Genomic DNA, 23548 nt, shown 5'->3' with positions numbered 1-23548 from the left:
GGACTGCTCTTTTCACACTATCAGGATAATAGCTCGAATAATGTAGTAACGAGTTGGTTGCCGTTGGTTTACGGTAACCCTCGGAAACCAGATCACCTTCCTTCACCAAAATTAGGCAGGTTTCCGTGGCCCAAATGTTCGAGCGTAAAAAAATGATGACGCTGGATAATCCTCTTGCCCAACGGCTGACCGCTGGCTTGTCGGAACTGCTAGCCCGCCAACTACTGCCATATAAATTGGTGGACTCGGAGGCCTTTGCCATTGGCACACCGCAATGGAAGGTCCCCGGAAGGAAATACTTCTCTCTTAAGAGCATCCTTGAACTATATGGCCTCGTTTAGCGGCAAGTTAATGTATCTCTGGCACACAGTGTCAGTGCCAAGATACATTTGACCACAGACACTTGGTCTAGCAAACACGGTGTCACGGATGATGTTGCAGAAAGCTGGAACTTATAAATAAACATCCGACTGGCTTGATCCCAAACTAAGGAGCATATGGGTGAGCCCTATAAAACCCCTAGAGCTCTCCCTGACTGCTATGCCCATGCAAGGGTCTCTATGGTAGACGATTGCATGCCCACGTACCTAATACTGTGTGACACCTGAAAACCCTATAATAGTGAGGGGACACGACCATCGGCTCCCTGCACTTAATACGGACGGAGTCAGGGTCACCTAGAATCAAGCCAGCAAGGAAACACAAATAAAGGAAAAAGACTTAACTGAGGAAACAACAGCAGCAGCCTCCAGCAGTGAACACCTCATCCAGGAAGTAGTATAAACCGCAAAGTGAGGCAGTATGGGAGGGAATATAAAGGGAGACAATTAGTCTAAATAGGTGACACCTGGGAGAAGGAAAGAAGATGACAAAGTGAAACCAAAGCAAAGAACGTCATGCAAGAGGTAGAGAGGAATGTCTGCCAGACCTTCTCACAGAACTGGCGGTGACACACGGGCAGGGAAGGTACATAACTTTTACTGCCATCCGGGTTAACCTTCTGACGACCGTCAAGCATGTAACCTGTGGCACTCGTGTGGATTTGTTGTTACCGCCACGGACTGCATGCAGGCCTGCCTCTTCTTCTCCTCCTCCTATTCCATCCTCTGTCTCCTTCTCGGCTGACTTCTCCTTTTCCACTGGAATAGCACCCCTCAATCAGTATTTAGTGGAAGAAGGTATATGGCACCCCTCAATCAGTATTTGGCGGAAACAGGTATATAGCTCCCCTCAATCAATATTTGGCAGAAACAGGTATATGGCACCCCTCAATCAGTATTTTGTGGAAGCAGGTGTATCACAGCCCTCAATCAGTATTTGGTGGAAGAAGGTATATAGCGATAGCACCCTTCAATTAGTATTTTGTGGAAGAAGGTATATGGCACCCCTCAATCATTATTTTGCGGAAACAGGTATATAGCACCCCTCAATCAGTATTTGGTGGAAACAGGTATATGGCACCCCTCAATCAGTATTTTGAGGAAGCAGGTGTATTGCAGCCCTCAAACAGTATTTGGTGGAAGAATGTATATAGCAATAGTACCCATCAATCAGTATTTTGTGGAAGAAGGTATATGGCACCCCTCAAACAGTATTTGGCAGAAACAGGTATATAGCACCCCTCAATCAGTATTTGGCAGAAACAGGCATATGGCACCCCTCAATCAGTATTTTGTGGAAGCAGGTGTATTTCTTCCCTAAATCAGTATTTGTTGGAAGAAGGAATATATCAATAGCACCCTTCAATCAGTATTTAGTGAAAGAAGATATATGGCACCCCTCAATCAGTATTTGGCGGAAACAGGTATATAGCACCCTCAATCAGTATTTGGAGGAAACAGGTATATGGCACCCCTCAATCAGTATTTTGTGGAAGCAGGTGTATCGCAGCCCTCAATCAGTATTTGGTGGAAGAAGGTATATAGCGATAGCACCCTTCAATCAGTATTTTGTGGAAGAAGGTATATGGCACCCCTCAAGCAGTATTTGGTGGAAACAGGTATATGGCACCCCTCAATCAGTATTTTGAGGAAGCAGGTGTATTGCAGCCCTCAAACAGTATTTGGTGGAAGAATGTATATAGCAATAGTACCCATCAATCAGTATTTTGTGGAAGAAGGTATATGGCACCCCTCAAACAGTATTTGGCAGAAACAGGTATATAGCACCCCTCAATCAGTATTTGGTGGAAACAGGCATATGGCACCCCTCAATCAGTATTTTGTGGAAGCAGGTGTATTTCTTCCCTAAATCAGTATTTGCTGGAAGAAGGTATATATCAATAGCACCCTTCAATCAGTATTTAGTGAAAGAAGATATATGGCACCCCATAATCAGTATTTGGCGGAGACAGGTATATATCACCCTCAATCAGTATTTGGCGGAAACAGGTATATGGCACCCCTCAATCAGTATTTTGTGGAAGCAGGTGTATCGCAGCCCTCAATCAGTATTTGGTAGAAGAAGGTATATAGAAATAGCACCCCTCAATCAGTATTTTGTTGAAGAAGAAGGTATATGGTACCCCTCAATCAGTATTTGGCAGAAACAGGTATATAGTACCCCTCAATCAGTATTTGGCGGAAACAGGTATATGGCACCCCTCAATCAGTATTTTGAGGAAGCAGGTGTATCACAGCCCTCAATCAGTATTTGGTGGAGGAAGGTATATAGCAATAGCACCCTCAATCAGTATTTTGTGGAAGAAGGTATATGGCACCCCTCAATCAGTATTTGGCGGAAACAGGTACATAGCACCCCTCAATCAGTATTTGGTGGAAACAGGTATATGGCACCCCTCAATCAGTTTTTTGTGGAAGCAGGAGTATCGCAGCCCCCAAACAGTATTTGGTGGAAGTAGGTATATAGCAATAGCACCCCTCAATCAGTATTTTGTGGAAGAAGGTATATAACACCCCTCAATCAGTATTTAGCGGAAACAGTTATATAGTACCCCTCAATCAGTATTTGGCGATAACTGGTATACAGCACCCCTTAATCAGTATTTGGCGGAGACAGGTATATAGCACACCTCAATCAAGATTTTGTGGAAGAAGGTATATCGCAGCCCTCAAGCCATTTTTGGGGGCAACAGGTATATCACACTCGTTGCAATTAGTTACTCCAATAGCATTTGTCCCTCTATCTAGCTGGGGTATCGCAGCAGAACCGTACAAAACTGCTGCACATTACAAATACACTATACTATAATTTCTATGTTAGAAAGTATATTATAAGTATATCACACCCCTCTATATCACACCTATCGAAAGCATACCTATACCAGTCTTTAAAAGGACTTTTGTGGCCCTATTAGCTAACGTTTGGTGTCCCTAACTGTCCCTGCTTCAAAATGCAACCTCTCCTTACACTGGCAAAACACATAATGTAAAATGGCTGCCAGATCGGGTTCTGTTATAGGGTTGTGGGTGTGTCCATGTGCTGAAACGTCTTAATATGCTGTCCTGTCCTACCTGATGGATGTGTCATGGGTCAAAGTTCGGCGCTATAGCATGTGCGAATATTGCCATATGTTCGCATGTTCGGCGAATCGCGAACTATCATAGTTCGCCGCGAAACGACTGCCGGGGCGAACTGCAAGGCCATTTCTACTGTCCGGATGCACTGAGGCTGATGTCAGCAGTAAGTACAGGGAGGGCAGAATTATTAGGCAAGTTGTATTTTTGAGGATTAATTTTATTATTGAACAACAACCATGTTCTCAATGAACCCAAAAAACTCATTAATATCAAAGCTGAATATTTTTTGAAGTAGTTTTTAGTTTGTTTTTAGTTTTAGCTATTTTAGGGGGATATCTGTGTGTGCAGGTGACTATTACTGTGCATAATTATTAGGCAACTTAACAAAAAACAAATATATACCCATTTCAATTATTTATTTTTACCAGTGAAACCAATATAACATCTCAACATTCACAAATATACATTTCTGACATTCAAAAACAAAAACAAATCAGTGACCAATATAGCCACCTTTCTTTGCAAGGACACTCAAAAGCCTGCCATCCATGGATTCTGTCAGTGTTTTGATCTGTTCACCATCAACATTGCGTGCAGCAGCAACCACAGCCTCCCAGACACTGTTCAGAGAGGTGTACTGTTTTCCCTCCTTGTAAATCTCACATTTGATGATGGACCACAGGTTCTCAATGGGGTTCAGATCAGGTGAACAAGGAGGCCATGTCATTAGATTTTCTTCTTTTATACTCTTTCTTGCCAGCCACGCTGTGGAGTACTTGGACGCGTGTGATGGAGCATTGTCCTGCATGAAAATCATGTTTTTCTTGAAGGATGCAGACTTCTTCCTGTACCACTGCTTGAAGAAGGTGTCTTCCAGAAACTGGCAGTAGGACTGGGAGTTGAGCTTGACTCCATCCTCAACCCGAAAAGGCCCCACAAGCTCATCTTTGATGATACCAGCCCAAACCAGTACTCCACCTCCACCTTGCTGGCGTCTGAGTCGGACTGGAGCTCTGTGCCCTTTACCAATCCAGCCACGGGCCCATCCATCTGGCCCATCAAGACTCACTCTCATTTCATCAGTCCATAAAACCTTAGAAAAATCAGTCTTGAGATATTTCTTGGCCCAGTCTTGACGTTTCAGCTTGTGTGTCTTGTTCAGTGGTGGTCGTCTTTCAGCCTTTCTTACCTTGGCCATGTCTTTGAGTATTGCACACCTTGTGCTTTTGGGCACTCCAGTGATGTTGCAGCTCTGAAATATGGCCAAACTGGTGGCAAGTGGCATCTTGGCAGCTGCACGCTTGACTTTTCTCAATTCATGGGCAGTTATTTTGCGCCTTGGTTTTTCCACACGCTTCTTGCGACCCTGTTGACTATTTTGAATGAAACGCTTGATTGTTCGATGATCACGCTTCAGAAGCTTTGCAATTTTAAGAGTGCTGCATCCCTCTGCAAGATATCTCACTATTTTTGACTTTTCTGAGCCTGTCAAGTCCTTCTTTTGACCCATTTTGCCAAAGGAAAGGAAGTTGCCTAATAATTATGCACACCTAATATAGGGTGTTGATGTCATTAGACCACACCCCTTCTCATTACAGAGATGCACATCACCTAATATGCTTAATTGGTAGTAGGCTTTCGAGACTATACAGCTTGGAGTAAGACAACATGCATAAAGAGGATGATGTGGTCAAAATACTCATTTGCCTAATAATTCTGCACTCCCTGTATATAAGGCAAACTGGACAGATTTTGATAGAGTGATCTGTTATAGTGCTATCAGTTTTGAAACTTAAGATGGATAAACGCAAATGTGTTAACGATCCAGACAATTTCTGCTACATATGTGGCAAATACACTACTTATAATCAGCGCAAATATCTGACAAAGTGAGTGCGTCTTGCTTAAAAGTATTACTTTGACTGTAAAATTGGAGCTCAAGATAAAAGCTGGGCACCTAATGTTTGTTGCAATGTGTGTTACTCTGGGCTAACGCAGTGGTTGAATGGTAAAAGGAAAGAAATGGCTTTTGCAGTGCCTATGGTTTGGCGTGAGCAGAAAAATCCAATTCAGACTGTTACTTTTGCATGACTAAAATCGCCGGATATTCAAAGAGAAACAAGTCACAAATTGTGTATCCTGACTGTGAGTCTTCTCTTAAACCAGTACGACACGATGTATAGAATACAGTGCCTGCCCCTCCCACAGCAGAAACTGCAATTGAAACAGACAGTTCTGATCCTGATGAAGAAGAAAATGTTGATTGTCACAATGTATTTCTTGATCCAAAACAACTGGATGGTCAGCCGCACTTGCTGAGCCAATGAGATTTAGATGATCTGGTAAGAGATCTGTCATTATCTAAAGAAAAGTCCGAACTGCTTGCTTCTAGACTTCAGGAATGGAATTTGCTACAAGGCCCCACAACTTCACACTTTCGTCATCAACACACCAAGTTAGCTGCATACTATGCAATGGAAAGCGAAGCGATGTCTGTTTCTGTACTGATGTAAATAGTCTTATGATGGAGTTAGATGGTACACATGTTCCCGATGAATGGAGGCTATTCATAGACTCTAGGAAAACAAGTTTGAAAGCTATCTTGTTACACAATGGTAATGAAAAACCATCTGTTCCATTGGCTCATGCCGTTGGAATGAAAGATCAAATACTCAGAACATAACTGGAAAATTTGTGCTGACCTGAAAGTGGTAGCACTGCTGCTTGGCCTACAGTTAGGATACACAATTAGAGTTGAGCGAACACCTGGATGTTCGGGTTCGACGAGTTCGGCCGAACTTTCGAAAAATGTTCGGGTTCGGGATCCGAACTCGACCCGAACTTCATCCCGAACCCGAACCCCATAGAAGTCAATGGGGACCCGAACTTTTGGGCACTAAAAAGGCTGTAAAACACACCCGGAAAGGGCTAGAGGGCTGCAAAAGGCAGCAAAATGTAGTTAAATCCCCTGCAAACAAATGTAGATAGGGAAATGATGAGTTAACATAAAATAAATAAAAATTAAACAATATTAATTGGAGTGAGGTCCCATAGCACAGAATCAGGCTTCAAGTCACCCACCAATGGAGAAGGTCACTTACTATTATTTTGACCACAGCACCCAGACAAAGGAGAGAGGTCCCACAGCAGAGAACCAGGCATCATATCACCCACCACAGGAGTAGGCCACCATTTAGTTACTTTGACCCCTACACCCAGACGGAGGAGAGAGGTTACACAGCAGAGAATCAGGCATTTAGATCACCCACCACAGGAGTAGGCCACCATTGAATCAGACCCCGGCAACCATGTCAGATGGCACAAGCATAAGCTTTATATCAATCAGCACAGGAGAAGGCGACTTTGACAGACTTTGACCCCTACACCCGGACGGAGGAGAGAGGTTTCAAAGCAGAGAATAAGGCATTTGGATCACCCACCACAGGAGTAGGCCCCAATTTAATGGGACCCCGGCAACCATGTCAGATGGCACAACCATCAGCTTCATATCAATCAGCACAGGAGAAGGCGACTTTGAAAGACTTTGACCCCTACACCCAGACGGAGGAGAGAGGTTTCACAGCAGAGAATCAGGCATTTAGATCACCCACCACAGGAGTAGGCCCCCATTGAATCAGACCCTGGCAACCATGTCAGATGGCACAACCATCAGCTTTATATCAATCAGCACAGGAGAAGGCGACTTTGAAAGACTTTGACCCCTACACCCAGATGGAGGAGAGAGGTTTCACAGCAGAGAATCAGGCATCATATCAACCACCACAGGAGAAGCCACCATTTAGTTACTTTGACCCCTGCACCCAGGAAGAGGAGAGAGGCACCACAGCACATATTCTGGCATCATATCAGCCACCACAGGAGAAGCCACCATTGAGTTACTTTGACCCCCGCACCCAGGAAGAGGAGAGAGGCACCACAGCACATATTCTGGCATCATATCAGCCACCACAGGAGAAGCCACCATTGAGTTACTTTGACCCCCGCACCCAGGAAGAGGAGAGAGGCACCACAGCACATATTCTGGCATCATATCAGCCACCACAGGAGAAGCCACCATTTAGTTACTTTGACCCCTTCACCCAAACAGAGGAGAGAGGTTCCACATCAGAGAATCAGGCATCATATCAACCACCACAGGAGTAGGCCACAATTTAGTTTATTTGACCCCTGCACCCAGGAAGAGGAGAGAGGCCCCACAGCACATATTCTGGCATCATATCACACACCACAGGAGAAGGCCTCTTTCAGTGATTTAGGCCTTTGGACCCAGACAGAGGAGAGAGGTCAGAGATTAGCTTCATATCCCCCAGCACAGCAGAAGACCGCTTTATTTGACTTAGGCCTCAGCACCCAGACAGAAGACAGAGGTAGCATGGCAGAGGTTATGGCTTCATGTCACCCGTTAGTTTAACCGGCCACTTTCATCTGGTTAGGCCCCGGCGCCCAGACAGAGAAGAGTTTCATTCAACTGTGGGTTTCATAAAATTTGTATCAAATAAAGAAGTGGCCCGTAGCACAACAAGACATGTTTTAGGCAGTTAATAAGGACTACTCTGCACAAGGGAGGGACAGGTCCTGTGGGATCCATGCCTGGTTCATCTTTATGAAGGTCAGCTTGTCCACGTTGGCTGTGGACAGGCGGCTGCGCTTGTCAGTAATGACGCCCCCTGCCGTGCTGAATACGCGTTCAGATAAAACGCTGGCCGCCGGGCAGGAAAGCACCTCCAAGGCATAACATGCTAACTCTGGCCACGTGGACAATTTCGAAACCCAGTAGTTGAATGGGGCCGAACCATCCGTCAGGATGTGGAGGGGTGTGCAGACATACTGTTCAACCATGTTAGTGAAATGCTGCCTCCTGCTAACACGTTCCGTATCAGGTGTCGGTGCAGATAGCTGTGGCGTGGAGACAAAACTTTTCCACATTTCTGCCATGCTAACCCTGCCCTCAGATGAGCTGGCCGTGACACAGCTGCGTTGGCGACCTCTTGCCACTCCTCTGCCTTCACCTTCCACCTGTTCCCCTGTGACATGTGGGAATGCTCTCAAGAGCGCCTCTATCAGCGTGCGCTTGTACTCGCGCATCTTACGGTCGCGCTCCAGTTCAGGAATTAAAGTGGGCACATTGTCTTTATACCGGGGATCCAGCAGGGTGGCCACCCAGTAGTCTGCACACGTTAAAACGTGGGCAACTCTGCTGTCGTTGCGCAGGCATTGGAGCATATATTCGCTCATGTGGGCCAGGCTACCCATGGGTAAGGACAAGCTGTCCTCTGTGGGAGGCGTATCGTCATCGTCCACCGTATCCCCCCAGCCACGCACCAGTGATGGGCCTGGGCTGCCACCCCGCTGTGAACTTGCGTCATCCTCGTCCCCCTCCACCTCCTCCTCCTCATCCTCCTCGTCCTCCAGTACAGTGCCTTGGCTGGCGACTTGTGAACCTGTCCTCTGCTGCTTAAACAAACCTCCCTCTGAGCCACTTCGAACAGACTGGCCCGAAAGTGTTAGAAACGAGCCCTCATCCTCCTCCTCCTCCTCCACCTGGGCCACCTCCTCTAACATCATTGCCCTAAGTGTTTTCTCAAGGAGACATAGAAGTGGTATTGTAACGCTGATAACAGTGTCATCGCCACTGGCCATGTTGGTGGAGTACTCGAAACAGCGCAGCAGGGCACACAGGTCTCGCATGGAGGCCCAATCATTGGTGGTGAAGTGGTGCTGTTCGGCAGTACGACTGACGCGAGCGTGCTGCAGCTGAAACTCCACTATGGCCTGCTACTGCTCGCACAGTCTCTCCAGCATGTGCAAGGTGGATTTCCACCGGGTGGGCACGTCGCATATGAGGCGGTGAGCGGGAAGGCCGAAGTTCCGCTGTAGCGCAGACAGGCGAGCAGCGGCAGGATGTGAACGGCGGAAGCGCGCACAGACGGCCCGCACTTTATGCAGCAGCTCTGACATGTTGGGGTAGTGGTGAATGAACCTCTGCACCACCAAGTTCAGCACATGCGCCAGGCAAGGGATGTGCGTCAAACCGGCTAGTCCCAGAGCTGCCACGAGATTTCGCCCATTATCGCATACCACCAGGCCTGGCTTGAGGCCCACCGGCAGAAACCACTCGTCGGTCTGTTGTTCAATACCCCGCCACAACTCCTTTGCGCTGTGGGGCCTGTCCCCCAAACATATGAGTTTCAGAATGGCCTGCTGACGTTTACCCCGGGCTGTGCTGAAGTTGGTGGTGAAGGTGTGTGGCTGACCGGATGAGCTGGTGGAAGCAGTGGAGGAGGAAGCCGAGTAGGAGCAGGAGGCTACAGGAGGCAGAGAATGATGCCCTGCGATCCTAGGGGGTGGAAGGACGTGCGCCAAGGAACTGTCCGCCGGGGGCCCAGCCGCCACTACATTCATCCAGTGTGCAGTTAGTGAGATATAGCGTCCCTGGCCGTGCTTACTGGTCCACGTATCTGTGGTTAGGTGGACCTTGCCACAAATGGCGTTGCGCAGTGCACACTTGATTTTATCGGACACTTGCATGTGCAGGGAAGGCACGGCTGTCTTGGAGAAGTAGTGGCGGCTGGGAACCACATACTGCGGGACAGCCATGGCCATCAGCTGTTTGAAGCTGTCTGTGTCCACCAGCCGGAATGACAGCATTTCAAAGGCCAGCAGTTTAGAAATGCTGGCGTTCAGGCCAAGGGCTCGAGGGTGACTCGGGGGGAATTTGCGCTTCCTCTCTAAGGTTTGAGATATTGAGAGCTGAACGCTGCTGTGTGATATAGTGGAGACGCTAGTTGACGGTGGCGGTGGTGGTGGTGTCGGTGGCACATCCTCTGTTTGCTGCTCGGCAGGTGGCAACATTCCTCTCGAGGCGGAAGCCGAGGCAGCAGCGGTAGAGGGAGCAGGGGGAGCCTCAGCGAGTGCCTGGTTTTTAAGGTGTGTACCCCACTGCAGTTCATGCTTTGCATGTAGATGCCTGGTCATGCAGGTTGTGCTGAGGTTCAGAACGTTAATGCCTCGCCTCAGGCTCTGATGGCAGAGCGTGCAAGTCACTCGGGTCTTGTCGGTAGGACATTGTTTAAAGAAGTGCCATGCCAGGGAACTCTTTGAAGCTGCCTTTGTGGGGCTGGGTCCCTGTTGGCGATGTCCAGTAGCAGGCGAACTCTGGGGGCGGCGGCTCGTCTGCTTTGGCCCCCTGCTCCCTCTTTGGCTTCGCTGTTGTCTCGGTCTCACCACTACCTCTTCCTCTGAACTGTGAAAGTCATCGCCACGACCTTCAGTCCATGTGGGGTCTAAGACCTCATCGTCCTCTGCATCGTCTTCCACCCAGTCTCCCTCCCTGACCTCCTCCTGTTCAGTCTGCACACTGCAAAAAGACGCGGCAGTGGGCACCTGTGTTTCGTCATCATCAGAGAGTCGGTGACTCTGCTGTGGTGGTATTCCCATGTCCTCTTCATCTGGAGACATAAGTGGTTGTGCGTCAGTGCATGGTATGTCTTCCTCCACTGGGGAAGGGCTAGGTGGACGCCCCTGGGAAACCCTGGAAGCAGAGTCTTCAAACAGAAGAAGAGACTGCTGCATAACTTGTGGCTCAGACCGTTTCCCTGATATGCTTGGGGGTGATGTGACAGACTGATGGGCTTGGTTTTCAGGTGCCAACTGTGCGCTTTCCGCAGAAGACTGGGTGGAAGACCATGTGGTGAACGTGCTGGAAGCACTGTCGGCCACCCAATCGATTAATGCCTGTACCTGCTCAGGCCTTACCATCCTAAGAGCGGCATTGGGCCCCACGAGATATTGCGGTACATTCTGCCGGCTAGTTGAGGGAGTTCGTTCCCTACTGTGTGCGCCTGGGGCCGAACGGCCACGTCCTCTACCAGCAACAGAGGCTCCACGGACACCACCACGACCGCGTCCTCGTCCCTTAATAGTATTTTTCTTCATTGTTGCGATTCAACTCGCACCACAATGAAATATATTATTTTTTATAAGCAAAATCCCCTCACTGGAATACTTTCAGTCTTTTGACTGTATGGATTACAGATGGAATGACTGTTATATGTGAGTACCGCTTTCTTTGACAGATTCTAGTATGGGTACATATATGTTTTCCCAACCCCAGCACATTAGTTTGCTAATTCCAGATGTATGAAACGCAGGCCTAACTGTATCTAGTATATTGAACGCCAGATAAACTAACTTGGCCTTTTTTAAATAAAAAAAAAATTCCCTCACTGGAATACTTTCAGTCTTTTGACTGTATGGATTACAGATGGAATGACTGTTATATGTGAGTACCGCTTTCTTTGACAGATTCTAGTATGGGTACATATATGTTTTCCCAACCCCAGCACATTAGTTTGCTAATTCCAGATGTATGAAACGCAGGCCTAACTGTATCTAGTATATTGAACGCCAGATAAACTAACTTGGCCTTTTTTAAATAAAAAAAATTCCCTCACTGGAATACTTTCAGTCTTTTGACTGTATGGATTACAGATGGAATGACTGTTATATGTGAGTACCGCTTTCTTTGACAGATTCTAGTATGGGTACATATATGTTTTCCCAACCCCAGCACATTAGTTTGCTAATTCCAGATGTATGAAACGCAGGCCTAACTGTATCTAGTATATTGAACGCCAGATAAACTAACTTGGCCTTTTTTAAATAAAAAAAATCCCCTCACTGGAATACTTTCAGTCTTTTGACTGTATGGATTACAGATGGAATGACTGTTATATGTGAGTACCGCTTTCTTTGACAGATTCTAGTATGGGTACATATATGTTTTCCCAACCCCAGCACATTAGTTTGCTAATTCCAGATGTATGAAACGCAGGCCTAACTGTATCTAGTATATTGAACGCCAGATAAACTAACTTGGCCTTTTTTAAATAAAAAAAATTCCCTCACTGGAATACTTTCAGTCTTTTGACTGTATGGATTACAGATGGAATGACTGTTATATGTGAGTACCGCTTTCTTTGACAGATTCTAGTATGGGTACATATATGTTTTCCCAACCCCAGCACATTAGTTTGCTAATTCCAGATGTATGAAACGCAGGCCTAACTGTATCTAGTATATTGAACGCCAGATAAACTAACTTGGCCTTTTTTAAATAAAAAAAAAATTCCCTCACTGGAATACTTTATGGCTTTTCACTGTATGGATTACAGGTGGACTGGTATTAGTAGGGGTGACACAAGCACACCCAAGTCCCTGATGTAGGATTTCTATGGCACAGACCACTATTACAAGTGATTAATGGACGTTGGGAGAGATTGTGCTGCAGCACTAGTCCCAAGATGGCCGCCGCCTATCAGCCCAGTAACATGTGCCACAAAATGGTCTGCACAACCTTTAAAAAAAATAGCCTTGGACTGTGCTGCTAAATCGCTATTGGTCTGAATCCCAGGTGTAGATGTCTGACTTGTTTGGAGCTTTGGAATGCACACTGTGGCAGCTTCTGCTGCAGCACTACAAGTCGCAAAATGGCGGCCGGCGGTCAGCCCAGGTACATGTGGATGGAAAAATCACTCTGGCCACTCTAAAAATAGCCAATCCCTATCAAAAAAGCAGCTCAGCTGCAGTTGTTCAGATGAATCACAGGTGGAGGAGAGAAATTTGCTTCCAGTTATTCAATTATCCCTGCCTATTCTCGCCCTAGCATCAGCTGCGTCTATCCCTGTTCTATTCACATCGGGAGTGAGCACGTCCCGACGTGCGCACAAGCTTATAAAGAGGCTGAGTCACATGCTGCACTTGGCCAATCACAGCCTTGCCAATAGTAGGCATGGCTGCGATGGCATCTTAGGGCAAGTAGTATGATGCATGTTGATTGGCTGCTTTGCAGCCTTTCAAAATGCGCCAAAATACATGCCGAACGACGAACCCGAACCCGAACTTTTACGAAAAAGTTCGGGGTCGGGTCCGTGTCACGAACACCCCAAAATTCGGTACGGACCCGAACTATGCTCGAACTTTTCGCTCAACACTATACACAATGCATATGTGTTTCTTGTGCCTATGGAACAGTCGTGATGACAACAATCATTACAAAATGAGACAATTGCCTCTCAGAGTCGAGGACACAGTTGGTCAGTACAATGTACAACACAAATCACTGGTCGATCCACTTCAATTGCACTTGATCGTGATGGAAATGGTTTCCAGTATTTCAAGGAGAAGTTAAGCACACTGAAAACTGATGCTAAAATAAAGGCCTGAATATTTATTGGCTCCAAAATCAACAAATTAATGCATGATGACACATTCAGAACAAAACTCAACCCTCTGGAACTTGCAGCTTGGGATGCATTTGTGCTAGTAGTGCAGAACTTCCTTAAGAACAGACGAGCTGCATACTATGCTGAATTAGTAGACAACATGCTTACAGCATTTGAACAACTTGGCTGCCAAATGTCATTGAAAGTGCATTTCTTACATTTCCATCTTGACTCTATCCCACCCAATTTGGAACATTTAAGTGACAAACATAGAGAGCAGTTCCATAAAGATATTTTTACAATGGAGAACAGGTATCAAGGCCGCTGGAATCCAAACATGATGGGGGACTACTGCTGGTTTTTGCAACGGGAAAATATGACCATTCACAAACGCAAAAGCAGAAGCCTGAAGCACTTTTAACAGTACTGGGCCTTGCAAAAGTAAGGCATTTAAACTGAAAAACGAGACTTTTTGAAATTTAGCTATTCCATCACATTTTCATACACTGTTTACTATGCATACTTTAATGTAGATCAGGTAATTGTTGGAATAAAACTCGTTCTGTTCAAAATTATTCAATGCTTTCCAAGTGCTTAATTCATTTAGGCATACTTATGCATAGCAAAAAATTTTGACGTGTTACAATTCTGACTTCGGATTTGTAATCCACACACTCGATTTAGTATAGGACAAATGGTTTTTGCCCAGAAGCAAACGAATCTTTTTTTTTATTGCGTGGTATTCCAGCATGTTCTGATCACAGTGCTGGAATGCAGGTCAGTAGACCTGCATGTAAACCCGAATTATTCATATCAAACTATTGGAAATTGGTGCTGGTAGTTTAATAATGCTGAATGTTAGCCGCATGCAGGTGTTGTCACCAGCACATGGGAATCTTCCCCTTTAAGCACATCATAAATATAGTGGATTAGAGATGAATAGAGTTGAGCGAACACCTGGATGTTCGGGTTCGAGAAGTTCGGCCGAACTTCCCGGAAATGTTCGGGTTCGGGATCCGAACCCGATCCGAACTTCGTCCTGAACCCGAACCCCATTGAAGTCAATGTGGAACCGAACTTTTGGGCACTAAAAAGGCTGTAAAACAGCCCAGGAAAGAGCTAGAGGGCTGCAAAAGGCAGCAACATGTAGGTAAATCCCCTGCAAACAAATGTGGATAGGGAAATTAATTAAAATTAAAATTAAAAAAATAAAAATGAACCAATATCAATTGGACAGAGGTCCCATAGCAGAGAATCTGGCTTCACGTCAGCAGAGAATCAGTCTCTTCATGCCATAGCAGAGAATCTGGCCTTATGTCAGCGCAGAATCTGAATTCATGTCATAGCAGAGAATCAGGCTTCACGTCACCCACCACTGGAACAGGCCACTGTCACACATTTAGGCCCCGGCACCCAGGCAGAGGAGAGAGGTCCCGTAACAGAGAATCTGGCCTTATGTCAGCGCAGAATCTGTCTTCATGTCATAGCAGAGAATCAGGCTTCACGTCACCCACCACTGGAACAGGCCACTGTCACACATTTAGGCCCCGGCACCCAGACAGAGGAGAGCGGTCCCGTAACAGAGAATCTGGCCTTATGTCAGCGCAGAATCTGTCTTCATGTCATAGCAGAGAATCAGGCTTCACGTCACCCACCACTGGAACAGGCCACTGTCACACATTTAGGCTCAGGCACCCAGGCAGAGGAGAGAGGTCCCGTAACAGAGAATCTGGCCTTATGTCAGCGCAGAATCTGTATTCATGTCATAGCAGAGAATCAGGCTTCACGTCACCCACCACTGGAACAGGCCACTGTCACACATTTAGGCCCCGGCACCCAGACAGAGGAGAGCGGTCCCGTAACAGAGAATCTGGCCTTATGTCAGCGCAGAATCTGTCTTCAAGTCATAACAGAGAATCAGGCTTCACGTCACCCACCACTGGAACAGGCCACTGTCACACATTTAGCAGAGAATCAGGCTTCACGTCACCCACCACTGGAACAGGCCACTGTCACACATTTAGGCCCAGGCACCCAGGCAGAGGAGAGAGGTCCCGTAACAGAGAATCTGGCCTTATGTCAGCGCAGAATCTGTCTTCATGTCATAGCAGATAATCAGGCTTCACGTCACCCACCACTGGAACAGGCCACTGTCACACATTTAGGCCCAGGCACCCAGGCAGAGGAGAGAGGTCCCGTAACAGAGAATCTGGCCTTATGTCAGCGCAGAATCTGTCTTCAAGTCATAACAGAGAATCAGGCTTCACGTCACCCACCACTGGAACAGGCCACTGTCACACATTTAGCAGAGAATCAGGCTTCACGTCACCCACCACTGGAACAGGCCACTGTCACACATTTAGGCCCAGGCACCCAGGCAGAGGAGAGAGGTCCCGTAACAGAGAATCTGGCCTTATGTCAGCGCAGAATCTGTCTTCATGTCATAGCAGATAATCAGGCTTCACGTCACCCACCACTGGAACAGGCCACTGTCACACATTTAGGCCCAGGCACCCAGGCAGAGGAGAGAGGTCCCGTAACAGAGAATCTGGCCTTATGTCAGCGCAGAATCTGTCTTCAAGTCATAACAGAGAATCAGGCTTCACGTCACCCACCACTGGAACAGGCCACTGTCACACATTTAGCAGAGAATCAGGCTTCACGTCACCCACCACTGGAACAGGCCACTGTCACACATTTAGGCCCAGGCACCCAGGCAGAGGAGAGAGGTCCCGTAACAGAGAATCTGGCCTTATGTCAGCGCAGAATCTGTCTTCATGTCATAGCAGATAATCAGGCTTCACGTCACCCACCACTGGAACAGGCCACTGTCACACATTTAGGCCCAGGCACCCAGGCAGAGGAGAGAGGTCCCGTAACAGAGAATCTGGCCTTATGTCAGAGCAGAATCTGTATTCATGTAATAGCAGAGAATCAGGCCAAACAGCTCTCCGCCTGGGGCCCAGCCGCCACTACATTTACCCAGTGTGCAGTTAGGGAGATATAGCGTCCCTGGCCGTGGTTACTGGTCCACGTATCTGTGGTTAGGTGGACCTTGCCACAGATGGCGTTGCGCAGTGCACACTTGATTTTATCGGACACTTGTTTGTGCAGGGAAGGCACGCTCTCTTGGAGAAGTAGTGGCGGCTGGGAACAACATACTGTGGGACAGCAAGTGACATGAGCTGTTTGAAGCTGTGTGTGTCCACCAGCCTAAATGACAGCATTTCATAGGCCAGTAGTTTAGAAATGCTGGCATTCAGGGCCAGGGATCGAGGGTGGCTAGGTGGGAATTTACGCTTTCTCTCAAATGTTTGTGAGATGGAGAGCTGAACGCTGCCGTGTGACATGGTTGAGATGCTTGGTGACGCAGGTGGTGGTGTTGGTGGTACATCCCATGTTTGCTGGGCGGCAGGTGCCAACGTTCCTCCAGAGGCGGAGGAAGAGGCCGAGGCGGCGGCAGCAGCAGAAGAGGCCGAGGCAGCAGCAGCAGAAGAGGTAGCAGGGGGAGCCTGAGTGACTTCTTTGTTTTTAAGGTGTTTACTCCACTGCAGTTCATGCTTTGCATGCAGGTGCCTGGTCATGCAGGTTGTGCTAAGGTTCAGAAAGTTAATGCCTCGCTTCAGGCTCTGATGGCACAGCGTGCAAACCACTCGGGTCTTGTCGTCAGCACATTGTTTGAAGAAGTGCCATGCCAGGGAACTCCTTGAAGCTGCCTTTGGGGTGCTCGGTCCCAGATGGCGGCGGTCAGTAGCAGGCGGAGTCTCTTGGCGGCGGGTGTTCTGATTTTGCCCACTGCTCCCTCTTTTGCTACGCTGTTGGCTCGGTCTCACCACTGCCTCTTTCTCCGAACTGTGAAAGTCAGTGGCACGACCTTCATTCCATGTGGGGTCTAGGACCTCATCGTCCCCTGCATCGTCTTCCACCCAGTCTTGATCCCTGACCTCCTGTTCAGTCTGCACACTGCAGAAAGACGCAGCAGTTGGCACCTGTGTTTCGTCATCATCAGAGACGTGCTGAGGTGGTATTCCCATGTCCTCATCATCAGGAAAAATAAGTGGTTGTGCGTTAGTGCATTCTATCTCTTCCACCGCTGGGGAAGGGCTAGGTGGATGCCCTTGGGAAACCCTGGCAGCAGAGTCTTCAAACAGCATAAGAGACTTCTGCATAACTTGAGGCTCAGACAGTTTCCCTGATATGCATGGGGGTGATGTGACAGACCGATGGGCTTGGTTTTCATGCGCCATCTGTGCGCTTTCTGCAGAAGACTGGGTGGGAGATAATGTGAACGTGCTGGATCCACTGTCGGCCACCCAATTGACTAATGCCTGCACCTGCTCAGGCCTTACCATCCTTAGAACGGCATTGGGCCCCACCAAATATCGCTGTAAATTCTGCTGGCTACTGGGACCTGAGGTAGTTGGTTCACTAGGAAGTGTGGCTGTGGCAGAACGGCCACGTCCTCTCCCAGCACCAGAGGGTCCACTAACACCACCACGACCATGTCCACGTCCGCGTCCCTTATTAGATGTTTTCCTCATTGTTCCCGTTCACCACAATTTTGAGAATGGCAAATTTGGGAATGGTTTTTCAACCCAGAAAAAAAAGTGTGCTTTTACGGTCACTACAAATAACTTGACCAGCTAAAACAGTAGAGATTTGGTTAAATAGAGATGTGAGGCCTGTTTTTTTTTTGCGCTGTGTGACAGGTATAGGTTTAATCACAGAATCAGATTTCTATCAGCACACTAGCGTGTGTCTTAGGTTTTTCTGAATGACACTATCACTAGCTTCAATGTAAGATATTCTTTTTGGGAAAGATTTCAAGTAGGCCTCATATACCAGAAACTAGTTATTTTGAGAATGGCAAATTTGGGAATGGTTTTTCAACCCAGAAAAAAAAGTGTGCTTTTACGGTCACTACAAATAACTTGACCAGCTAAAACAGTAGAGATTTGGTTAAATAGAGATGTGAGGCTTGTTTTTTTTTGCGCTGTGTGACAGGTATAGGTTTAATCACAGAATCAGATTTCTATCAGCACGCTAGCGTGTGTCTTAGGTTTTTCTGAATGACACTATCACTAGCTTCAATGTAAGATATTCTTTTTGGGATAGATTTCAAGTAGGCCTCAAATACCAGAAACTAGTTATTTTGAGAATGGCAAATTTGGGAATGGTTTTTCAACCCAGAAAAAAAAGTGTGCTTTGACGGTCACTACAAATAACTTGACCAGCTAAAACAGTACAGATTTGGTTGAATAGAAATGTCAGGTCTATTTTTTAGGCGCTGGGTGACAGGCTCAACTTGCCCCTGATGTAATATATGGCCAAAAAATAACCACACTGTTGATGGTTAAATGCACTTGGGTGACACAGGCTCAGCCTGCACCAGATTTTTTATATGGCCAAAAAATAATCAGACTGTCGATGGTTAAATGCACTTCGGTGACACAGGCTCAGCCTGCAGCTGATGTAGTATATGGCCAAAAAATAACCAGACTGTTGATGGTTAAATGCACTTCGGTGACACAGGCTCAGCCTGCAGCTGATGTAGGATATAGCACAAAATAACCACACTATCGATGGTTAAATACACTTGGTGATAGCTTGTGCTGGCGCACCACAAGTCACAAAATGGCCGCCGATCACCCCAGAAAAAAAGTGATCTAAAAACGCTCTGGGCAGCCTCAAAAAAGTGAGCAAGTCAATAATAGCACTTCAATGATCCACAGCTGCAGATCGATCACAGAATGAAGTCTTTTGGAGGAGTTAATCTGCCTAATCTCGCCCTATCGTCGCAGCTGCAACCTCTCCCTATACTGATCATAGCAGAGTGACGTGCGGCGCTACGTGACTCCAGCTTAAATAGAGGCTGGGTCACATGCTGCACTGGCCAATCACAGCCATGCCAATAGTAGGCATGGCTGTGATGGCCTCTTGGGGCAAGTAGTATGACGCTTGTTGATTGGCTGCTTTGCAGCCTTTCAAAAAGCGCCAAGAAAGAGCCGGACACCGAACCCGAACCCGGACTTTTACGAAAATGTTCGGGTTCGGGTCCGTGTCACGGACACCCCAAAATTCGGTACGAACCCGAACTATACAGTTCGGGTTCGCTCATCCCTAGAGATGAACTAATTGTTTTACAAACTAATCAGATAATGCTTATTACTAGCTGCATGCATTGTTCCTAGCACACATGCAGCTAGGAATAGGTACTTGCCACCCCTTTTAACTTAACATTATACATAATGTTTTCTTCGTTTCTGCATTTTTCTTTCTACTTCTGTTTGCCATTTTATAATTGCAAATATAGAAACTTACAATTTTTCCACATAGCTTGCCAATGTTATCTTCAGCTTCGTCATCATCCATGATCAAAAGTCAAAGACAATTAATTTGAAGGAGGGAATTGGAACAGCTAACACCACTTTGGTCTAATTTGTTAAAGTTGGACTGGTAATGAAAACACCCCTTAGAGACCCCTTAGAGATAGTTGATAGGTCCTGTCTTTATTTAGTCTGCATAACATTATTTTTTGTAAAGGGATTCTCCAGGATTGAATAAAAATTAAAATTGTTGAAAATACTTAAATAACTTTATTAACTTTATTATAAATATTAGGCTTGAGCGACTTGGGCTTCGCATCATAGATATGAAGTTGATTCGTTCAAACACTTCGGATACAGGTCTCCGGACAGCATTAAAATGTATTGCCTCTGTGTAGGCAAAATTAGTTTCCACTGAAGTCATGTGAGACTTCTTTGAATGAATTCAGTATTAATTTCTGCATCTTTAAAAACATTTTAAATTAGTAACCTCAGTACCAAACCTGACTTTGTATTGCTATTTTAAAATGTTTTTAAAGACATAGAAGAAATTACCAAATTCATTCACCGAAGTCTCGCGCGACTTCGGCTAAAACAAATTTTGTCTCCACTGAGGCAATGCATTTTATTTTGTACAGAGACAGGTCTCCGGACAGCATTAAAAAAATTGTTTGAACGAAGCGACTTGATTCGCTCAACTCTAATAAATATATACCTATTAGTTTACAATATCCTATTAGTACACAAAAAAACTGTCCTAATCACACATCAGGACAAGTTACTTCACAACACTAAGGTAAAGAGCTGCCTCATCCTCCTCTCTGCTCTACTTGTCAGGGATTATGCTCCTGAATATAGCTGATAAGATCTTCAGCTAAATCTCTGTAGGAATGGAGTTAATGAGGAAACATGAAGTACAGAAAGGACGGACAGGACAGACTGTGGAAATATGGGGCTGTGGTAATGGAGACTACATACTGTCACGAACACTCCCGTGACAGGAGCCAGGAGGTCAGAGAGACTGGCAACACGTGGGTTAATCTGACTGGTTCCTTGTGGATCATTTGTGTCTGTCTTGTTTTGGTCATGACCACACCTCTTGCAGGTGTTGTTGGTTTGGTCATTTAACTTCCCCTATTTATTACTGCTTACCCCGTCTGGGGGTGCGGTTTATAGCTTCAGTTTATGGACTCTGGGCTAGCTGGTTGTTGGATCTCGGTTGAGCTCCTGTCGCTGCCTTTGCTCCACATCAAGTTAAGTGTCGTCTTCCCTATTTGTATTTCTATTGTTGTATTTCCCTGTCTTTTTTATCTAGGCCTGAGGAAGACTCCTGTTCATCCTTCTGGTGGAAAGATAGGTTGTCTCAAGTTCTGTCACTATACCAGGGCCCTACAGGGAGTGTTAGGGCTCTAGGTTCCTGTGAATTAACTTTCTTACTATCGAGGTCAGTTCATACTGATAGGTAGTCAGGACTTGGATTAGGGTTGTTCTAGGAGGTGACCTTCTCCTTTTCCCTAATTTCCAAACCTAGTTCCTGTCCCCTTTTCTCCTGTGCTCGGTGTGGAGTTTCTCACCCACACCGCATCCGTTAAACATAAAAGTGCTGCTGCTCATTAGCCACATCCCCACCTCCTTTCTGTACGTCATGCCTCCTCATGAGCTCCATTCCTACAGAGATTCAGCTGAATATCTTATCACCTGTATGCAGCATAATAATCCCTGACAAGTAAAGCAGAGAGGAGGATGAGGCAGCTTTTTACCTCAGTGTTCTGCAGTAAATTGTCTTGCTGTGTGATCAGGACAGGTTTTGTGTGTACTAATAGGACGGCGGCCATTTTATTTCTCTTAAAGATTGCTTCCTAGGCAAAATGAGACATGTTAAAACTAATGAAATGTACTTGGGAATATACACTCACCTAAAGAATTATTAGGAACACCTGTTCTATTTCTCATTAATGCAATTATCTAGTCAACCAATCACATGGCAGTTGCTTCAATGCATTTAGGGGGGTGGTCCTGGTCAAGCCAATCTCCTGAACTCCAAACTGAATGTCAGAATGGGAAAGAAAGGTGATTTAAGCAATTTTGAGCGTGGCATGGTTGTTGGTGCCAGACGGGCCGGTCTGAGTATTTCACAATCTGCTCAGTTACTGGGATTTTCACGCACAACCATTTCTAGGGTTTACAAAGAATGGTGTGTAAAGGGAAAAACATCCAGTATGCGGCAGTCCTGTGGGCAAAAATGCCTTGTGGATGCTAGAGGTCAGAGGAGAATGGGCCGACTGATTCAAGCTGATAGAAGAGCAACGTTGACTGAAATAACCACTCGTTACAACCGAGGTATGCAGCAAAGCATTTGTGAAGCCACAACACGCACAACCTTGAGGCGGATGGGCTACAACAGCAGAAGACCCCACCGGGTACCACTCATCTCCACTACAAATAGGAAAAAGAGGCTACAATTTGCACAAGCTCACTGAAATTGGACTGTTGAAGACTGGAAAAATGTTGCCTGGTCTGATGAGTCTCGATTTCTGTTGAGACATTCAAATGCTAGAGTCCGAATTTGGCGTAAACAGAATGAGAACATGTATCCATCCTCTGATGGCTACTTCCAGCAGGATAATGCACCATGTCACAAAGCTCGAATCATTTCAAATTGGTTTCTTGAACATGACAATGAGTTCACTGTACTAAAATGGCCCCCACAGTCACCAGATCTCAACCCAATAGAGCATCTTTGGGATGTGGTGGAACGGGAGCTTCGTGCCCTGGATGTGCATCCCTCAAATCTCCATCAACTGCAAGATGCTATCCTATCAATATGGGCCAACATTTCTAAAGAATGCTATCAGCACCTTGTTGAATCAATGCCACGTAGAATTAAGGCAGTTCTGAAGGCAAAAGGGGGTCCAACACCGTATTAGTATGGTGTTCCTAATAATTCTTTAGGTGAGTGTATAATGAAGTAATATTTAAGTATTTTCAGTAATTTTATTTTATTCCGGAGAACCCCTTTAAGCTAAATTCCAGAAGAAGTTGTACAGAATTTTCAGATGCAAACATGGTCTAACATCATAATGTATGCTTTTTACAGTTAGATATCCCAGTCCTTACAGAATATCTTACATCAGGGCATTGTTAACCACTCTTGCTGATCTCTGCAATCCTGCTGAGGATAGCATTGATTTTGGGGTCCAATTAGCAGTGATGTTCTATATCTTAAAACTGCTACAAAATCAATATTCTCAGTTCACATTCCCATTTAGTACTGCTTAAACGTCTTTAAAAAAAAGTATACAGAAACTAGATAGGTGTGATACAAAAACATTGCATGTAAGCAATAATGCTTAGATGCAGTAGTGATGAAACAGTTTAATTATTAAAGATGGATCTCCGTCCAAAAGAATAGAACACATATTTCAGGAACTTCAGTGATTGCAGGAATGAATAATAATAAAAATTATGCACCTGCAGCTCACGATTCACAAAAGACCCA

Source organism: Bufo bufo, chromosome 1 (assembly GCF_905171765.1).
Source record: "Bufo bufo chromosome 1, aBufBuf1.1, whole genome shotgun sequence".
Classification (NCBI taxonomy): Eukaryota; Metazoa; Chordata; class Amphibia; order Anura; family Bufonidae; genus Bufo; species Bufo bufo.
Note: the sequence above shows the minus strand (reverse complement) of the source record.